Here is a 7562-nt window from a genome sequence, read left to right on the forward strand (position 1 = left end):
AACACAAGCAGGGGGAGTGGGAGAGGAAGAAGCAGGCTCACAGCAGAAGAGCCTGATGTGAGGCTCGATCCCATAACGCCGGGATCACGCCCTGAGCTGAAGGCAGACGCTTAACCGCTGTGCCACCCAGGCGCCCCCATCCTCTTTGGTCTTAAAGTGCTTTCATTTTTATCATCAGTCTTGAATTGTTACTTAGTTGGTTAGAGAATTCTCGATAAATGGTTATTTTCTTTCAGAACTTTAAAAATATTATTTAACTGCCTTCTCCTATCTAGTGGGTTTTATAAGTCTTTTCTGTGAAATGCTTCTAGTAGACCACATAATGCCCCCCAAGTTATCCATATTGTAATCCCCAGAACCTGTGAATGTTGCCTTATATCGGATATGGAACTCTGCAGATGTGATGAAGTTAAGGATCCTGTGATGGGGACACTCGTGGATTGTCTGAGTGAGCCTGATGACATGACAGGGGTCCTTATAAGAAGGAGGCAGAAGGTCAAAAGGTACACAGTAGAAGATGTGAGGACAGAAGCCAGAGTCTGGAGTGATACATGGAAGGGGCCACGAGGCAAAGAATGCAAATGGATAGAAAAGGCAAGAAAAACACTTCTCCCTGAAGCTTTCACAAGAAATGCAACCAAAACCTTGAATTAGACTTCTGACCTCCAGAACTGTAAGAGAATATATTTGTATCATTGTAAGCCACTGAGTCTGTGGCAATTTGTTATAGCAGTGATCGGAAACCAGTATGATGCCTGTTCTTGACTCTTGCCCAGATTTTTAGTGGGTTGCTTTTCTTTTTCTTAAGGATTTGTAGGAGGCTTTTCTGTTTTGTATATGATATTTTTGGGTCAGTTATATCTTCTCCCAGTTAGTGATCTGATTTTTCACTCTTGTCACGGAGGCTTTTAATAACAAATGTTCTTCACACAGTCAAATCTTCCAATTCTTTTCTTCAATAGTGTGTCCTTTTTGCCTTAAAATACTCTTTCCTATCCAGATATGATAGTTTTGATGTGTAGAATTTTTATCATTCAGCTTAAAATATTTTTTTTATTTTCCATCATTATTTCATCTCAATTGCATAGCATGTTTAGAAGTACGGTTTTATTTTTTATTTTTATTTTTTTTTTAAAGATTTTATTTATTTATTTGACAGAGACAGAGACAGCCAGCGAGAGAGGGAACACAAGCAGGGGGAGTGGGAGAGGAAGAAGCAGGCTCATAGCGGAGGAGCCTGATGTGGGGCTCGATCCCATAACGCCGGGATCACGCCCTGAGCCGAAGGCAGACGCTTAACCGCTGTGCCACCCAGGCGCCCCTAGAAGTACGGTTTTAAATGTCTAAACGTATGGGAGTTTTCTTCTTATCTTCTTTATGTTAATTGCATCATGGTCTGAAAGAACATAATTTCTGTAGTTCCAGCCCTTTAATTTTGTTACTCCATGGTCTAACATTGCTCGGTTTTCTTAAATATTCCATATTTATGCTTGAAAATAATGCTTTCCTTTGATTATGAGGACAGTGTCCTCTGTAAGATCACTAGATTGTCTTGTATTTTGCTGTAAGTCTGTACTATACAATATCATAACCATAAGCCACAATGGGGCTATTGAGCACCATGAAATGTGGCTGGGACAATTGAAGAAGTTTATTTTTAAATTAATCTAAGTATAATTAATTTTTATTTAAATTTAAAAACTGAAACCCCTTAAAATATTTTTCTGTTAAATACAACTTTTGGGTTTTTTAAAGGTTTATTTATTTATTTGAGAGAGAGAGAGCAGGGGGAGAAGCAGAGGGAGAAATCTCAAGCAGACTTCTGGCGGAGCAGAGCCTGCCAAAGGGCTCACTCAGTCTCACTACCCAAAAGGCATGACCCAAGCCACAATCAAGAATCAGACATCTGACTGAGCCACCCAGGCATCCTGACAACTTTGTTGCTTCAGTTGGACACCATTGCCTTTAACCATGCATTGCAGAACATATTATTGTTACATTGTAATGCAAGTATCCAGCTCAAGCACCTGCATTGTTCCTGGTAATTCACCTAAACCATTACTGATCTGGCCAGCGCCAATAGATTGATTCAGTTCAATGATTTAATTTCCTACTTACCAATGTAACATTACAATGCATTTGTTGTATATTTTATGCAGATAGCATGAGTTACAGTGATTCTTATGTAAATTACAGTGGTAATTCAATTGAAGTACTTTTTAATTTTAATTATAATATAATTAAATTATTTTACTAGTTTAAAAAAAATAAGGAGATGCCTGATTGGTTCAATCCGTGGAGCATAATCTTGGGATTGTGAGTTTGAGCCCCACGTTGGGTGTAGGGATTACCTAAAAATAAAACCAATCAATCAATAAAAATAGGGATAGATTTTTAAATTTAAAATGAAGCCACACTAATGATGCAGAAACAAGTGGAGATAGGGGCGCCTGGGTGGAGCAGTCGTTAAGCACCTGCCTTCGGCTCAGGGCGTGATCCCGGTGCTCTGGGATCGAGCCCCACATCAGGCTCCTCCGCTAGGAGCCTGCTTCTTCCTCTCCCACTCCCCCTGCTTGTGTTCCCTCTCTCGCTGGCTGTCTCTCTCTGTCAAATAAATAAATAAAATCTTAAAAAAAAAAAGAAAAGAAACAAGTGGTGATAAAGAACCTAGCTAACATTGTACTTAATTATAGAGAATGAACTGATGGTTACCAGAGGGGAGGAGGTGGGGGGATGGGGGAAGCAGGTGATGGGGATCAAAGAGCGCATTTGTCTGTCGGGATGGGCACCGGGTGTTGTATGGAGGTGTCAAATCACTATATTGTACACCTGAAACTAACGTAACACTGTATGTTGGTTAGCTGGAATTTAAGTAAAAGCAAAAATAATAATAATAAGTAAAATAATAATAATAATAATAATAAGTAATAAGTAAAAAAAAAACTAGCATTGTGACCAGAAAAGGGGAAAAAGACTGGAAAGAGGTATGTCTCAATTTCACAATGATTGGCAGCTGGAATTCCCTGAGGTGAAGCAAAATTTAAAAGCTGTTCGTTTGTTCTAATGAAGAAATTAAGGTAATAGAATTGACTGTATTAAGGGACACTTTCAGCAAATAGTGAATTTGGTAAGAAATTTCCTTGTGGGGCACCTGGATGGCACAGTCAGATAAACATCTGACTCTTGGTTTCAGCTCAGGTCATGATCTCGGCATCCTGAGATCCATCCACAGGTGGGGCTCTGTGCTCAGCAGGCAGTCAGCTTGGGAGTCTCTCTCTCCCTCTGCCACTCTCCTGGCCACACACACACTCTCTCTGTCTCTCAAATAAATAAAATCTTAAAAAAAAGAAAAGGAAAGGAAAGGAAATTTCCTTGCAGTAGTCAAAAAAGTATCAACAAATTAGCCACCTAAAATCAGAATTACTGGGCGCCTGGGTGGCTCAGTCCTTAAGCGTCTGCCTTCAGCTCAGGTCATGATCCCAGGGTCCTGGGATCGAGCCCCGCATCAGGCTTCCTGCTCAGTGGGAAGCCTGCTTCTTCCTCTCCCACTCCCCCTGCTTGTGTTCCTTCTGCTTGTGTTCCCTCTCTCTGTCAAATAAATAAAATCTTAAAAAATAAATAAATAAAATCAGAATTACATGCTCAACAAAAGCTTTTAAGCCATTTATAACATGATCTGCACTAGAAACTTTGGCTAGCTATAAAATAGCTTGAATTCTTGCAAACACACAAAAGGAAACCACTTTTTTTTTGAAACCAATTTTAGATGGAGAGATGGTAAAATAAATTATTTCAATATGGAAATTTTGTGACAAAATTATGAAGAAATAACTAAAAACTAGATATTTACTGAAACAAAGATTAAGATCAGTAAGCCACCACACAATTACCCATAGAATTCAAGACCTTTCCAATAATACCAAAGATCACCTGAATCAAAATTGAAAAATAGTAAGAACTTTTCTTCAACCTCAGATGAATCATGCAGTGTAAGAGACACTGTCCAATTAATATTTTGGATACATTTTGTCTCAGTATACTTCCAAACTCATGATTAATGTTGTCAAGTCATAACCAAAAAAAAAAATCAAGCTCTTAGCATAGACATTTTGTAGTCTTTTACAATTATCAAAAATGAATTTCAGCTAGAATTTTTTTTTATTAAGGAGGGCACGTATTGCATGGAGGACTGGGTGTTATATGCAAACAATGAATCATGAAAAACTACATCAAAAACTAATGAAGTACTGTATGGTGACTAACATAGTAAAAAAAATAGAATTAAAAAAAAATATTTTCTATCACGATGGACAGTTCTCTAGATGTTTCCCCTTTGTTTTGTTCCACCATATGAAGCATATTGAAAATATTTGTGTTCTGGGGCACCTCGGTGGCCCAGTCAGTTAAACATCTGCGTTTGGCTCAGGTCATGATCCCAGGGGCCTGGGATCAAGCCCCATATCAGGCTCCCTGCTTCTCCCTCTCCCATTCCCCATGCTTGTGCACTCTCTCTTTCTCTCTCTTTCTGTGTCAAATAAATAAAATCTAAAAAAGAAAAGAAAAGAAATTTGAACTTTTTGAAATACAAATCAATAGTAATGATTTTAAACATTATATATATATATATAATTTTAATTCCAGGAAAACTAACATACAGTGTTAATATTAGTTTCAAGTGTACAATATAGTGATTTGACAATGCTATACGTCAGTGCTCATTATAAGGATTTTACACATTTTTCTAACATTGAATCAGTATGTACACTAATCAGATCAATAGCTACTTACCACATAACAAAAGCTGTTACTTTGCTCTGCTAAATATACTACTTCTGACCCAGTGGTGAAAAATTGGGGCTCCGACTTGGTAATTCTTCAGCGGTCCACCGTCATCTACCATCATCCATTCTGTTATCCATTCTCGAGGGCCCAGATTAGTGATGAATTCAGTGGGAATATGACGGAGACCACCCCATGCATTTCGTAATTATTTGAAGATGCCACTGATTTCTGCTGTTTCTCCTACAATGTAATATTGTTTTCCATTTACTATGTTGGCCTAGTGTAATTTTGTGGGGAGAAGGGTCCACTTGGCCTTTTCAACAGACATTTGACCCTCGAACAACGCAGGGTTTAGGGACACTGACCCCTGCGCAGTTGAAAATCCATGTATAACTTCTGACTCTGCAAAAACTTAACCACTAATAGAACTGCAAGATATTTTTATGGCAATACGCAGTTTACTGGAGAGAGGAACTGCTCACTGGGAGATGAGTAGCATCTGATGTTTTAAGCAGATACTCACACTTGAGCTCACCGCAGTAGCAACAGGAAGTGGTTATGAAATCATTACAGTACAATATGTACTACAGTTAATTTTGTGAAGTTAGGGTTTACCACTACATCTTTACATTTGTTTACATTTCTCTCGACTGCAAATAGCACACATCCAGTCTGTAAGTGTGTGCATAAGTTTCGATAAATTTTAACTTCTCAAAACAAGATTTGTGGGGGCACCCGGCTGGCTCACTCAATGGAGCATGTGACTCTTGATATCAGGGTTGTGACCTCAAGCCCCATGTTGGGTGTAGAGATTACTTAAGAATGAAATCTTTAAAAAAATAATAAAATAAAAGATAAAATGGATTCATGATTTTATATAGTAGTAAATTATAAAATAGATTGTATCTACATATGACATGCATTTTACTTAATTTTTTCAATATTTCTAGGCTACATGGTTCATCTGTGACTTTTTTTCAAATTGTTGCAAATCTCCCAAAATTTTTCCAATATATTTTTTAAAAATCTTCATATGATGCTAAAGAGCAGCCTACTAAAGGATGAATGGGTCAACCGGGACAATAAGAAGAATTTTAGGGGCGCCTGGGTGGCACAGCGGTTAAGCGTCTGCCTTTGGCTCAGGGCGTGATCCCGGCGTTATGGGATCGAGCCCCCACATCAGGCTCCTCTGCTGTGAGCCTGCTTCTTCCTCTCCCACTCCCCCTGCTTGTGTTCCCTCTCTCACTGGCTGTCTCTATCTCTGTCAAATAAATAAATAAAAATCTTTAAAAAAAAAAAAAAAAGAATTTTAAAAATTCATGGAAACAGGGGCGCCTGGGTGGCAGAGCGGTTAAGCGTCTGCCTTTGGCTCAGGGCATGATCCAGGAGTTAAAGGATCGAGCCCCACGTCAGGCTCCTCCACTATGAGCCTGCTTCTTCCTCTTCCACTCCCCCTGCTTGTGTTCCCTCTCTCACTGGCTGTCTCTATCTCTGTCAAATAAATAAATAAAAATCTTTAAAAAAAAAAAAAAAAAGAATTTTAAAAATTCATGGAAACAGGGGCGCCTGGGTGGCAGAGCGGTTAAGCGTCTGCCTTTGGCTCAGGGCATGATCCAGGAGTTAAAGGATCGAGCCCCACGTCAGGCTCCTCCACTATGAGCCTGCTTCTTCCTCTTCCACTCCCCCTGCTTGTGTTCCCTCTCTCACTGGCTGTCTCTATCTCTGTCAAATAAATAAATAAAATCTTTTTAAAAAAATTCATGGAAACAAATGAAAATGAAAACAAACTGTTCAAAACTTTTGGGGTGCAGCAAAGGTGGTACTAAGGGGAAGTATGTAGCAATACAAGCCTTTCTCAAGAAACAAGAAAGGTCTCAAATACACAATATAACATTACACCTAAAGGAGCTGGAGAAAGAACATCAAATAAAGCCTAAACCCAGCAGGAGAAAAGAATTAATAAAGATTAGAGCAGAGATCAAGGAAATAGAAACTGAAAGAACAATAGAACAGATCAACGAAACTAGGAACTGGTTCTTTGAAAGAATTAATAAGCTCGATAAACCCCTGGCCAGACTTATCAAAAAGAAAAGAGAAAGGACCCAAATAAATAAAATCATGAATGAAAAAGAGATCACAACCAACACCGAAGAAATACAAACAATTATAAGAACATATTATGAGCAACTTATGCCAACAAATTAAACAATCTGGAAGAAATGGATGCATTCCCAGAAAAGTATAAATTACCAAAATTGAAACAGAAAGAAATAGAAAACCTGAGCAGACCCATAACCAGCAAGGACACTGAAGCTAATCAAAAGCTCCCAAAAAAACAAGAGTCCAGGACTGGATGGCTTCCCAGGGAAATATTACCAAATATTTAAAGAAGAATTAAGACCTATGCTTCTGAAACTGTTTCAAAAAATAGACATAGAAGGGAAATTTCCATACTCTTTCTATGAGGCTAGCATTGCCTTGATCCCAAAACCAGACAAACATCCCACCAGAAAGGAGAACTACAGACCAGTATCCCGGATGAATATGGATGCAAAAATCCTCACCAAGATGCTAGCCAATGGGATCCAACAGTACATTAACAGGATTATTCACCACAACCAAGTGGGATTTTTTCCTAGGCAGCAAGGGTAGTTCAGCATTCAGAAACCAATCAAGGTGATACACTACATTAATGAAAGAAAGGACAAGGTGGAGGGAGGTTAAGATGGCGGAGGAGTAGGGGACACCTTTTTCAGCCGGTCCCCTGAGTTGAGCTGGAT

The sequence above is a fragment of the Ailuropoda melanoleuca genome, chromosome 10, assembly GCF_002007445.2.
Source record: "Ailuropoda melanoleuca isolate Jingjing chromosome 10, ASM200744v2, whole genome shotgun sequence".
Classification (NCBI taxonomy): Eukaryota; Metazoa; Chordata; class Mammalia; order Carnivora; family Ursidae; genus Ailuropoda; species Ailuropoda melanoleuca.